This window comes from Limulus polyphemus, unplaced genomic scaffold (assembly GCF_000517525.1).
Source record: "Limulus polyphemus unplaced genomic scaffold, Limulus_polyphemus-2.1.2 Scaffold455, whole genome shotgun sequence".
Classification (NCBI taxonomy): Eukaryota; Metazoa; Arthropoda; class Merostomata; order Xiphosura; family Limulidae; genus Limulus; species Limulus polyphemus.
The window spans coordinates 333,066-333,921 of record NW_013666065.1 but is presented as its reverse complement, the minus strand read 5'-3'; positions in this window follow the sequence as shown (position 1 = coordinate 333,921).

Below are 856 nucleotides of genomic sequence, written 5' to 3'. Positions count from 1 at the left end.
ACCAAACGTAACACCAATATATATATATATATATATAAATAATTATTACATACTACTACATATTTAAAATGGACGATGTTTTAATGTAATGATTTTATTTAACTATGATCAACAACCTCAAAAGTGATAGTTGTAAAACGTTGGATTAATTTTGAATACTTTTATTAAAACATTCAATCTGTTGTTTTGCAAGTTTCAATCACATTATCAACTCTTATTTATTTAATACAGTATATTATACAATAATTATTAAATATATATATATATATATATCACACAGGAAAGGAAAAATTAATCAATTATTCAAAAAAGAGAAAATTTCAGAATATTTTGATCTATAATAAACCATCGATAATCTTGAATCCAATTTTTTTTAAATATTCTAATTCACCATTTTGTTAGGCCCACATTTTTTCTAATGTAATCCGTGACTTCAATTTATTAGTGAAATTACGTAATAATTTCTCATTAATTGTTTAAAGATACGGAATACGTTGATTTTCTTTTATCTCGCATCATTAACAGTATATATAATACTCTTTACTAATATAATGATGAAATTACATACCAATTAATCTGGAATAATTCCATCTTTTATAAGAGCATAAAGACCAATAATCGTACGATTCTCATGTTCTTCCCAAAATCGTTGAACATAACTTAAATATTATGTTTAACAAAAGTTCATTTACAATACATCTAAAATACACGTGTCAATCGTTACCTATCATAATATTACAATACACCTAAAATACATGTGTCAATCGTTACCTATCATAACATTACAATACACCTAAAATACATGTGTCAATCGTTACCTATCATAACATTACAGTACACCTAAAATACATATGTC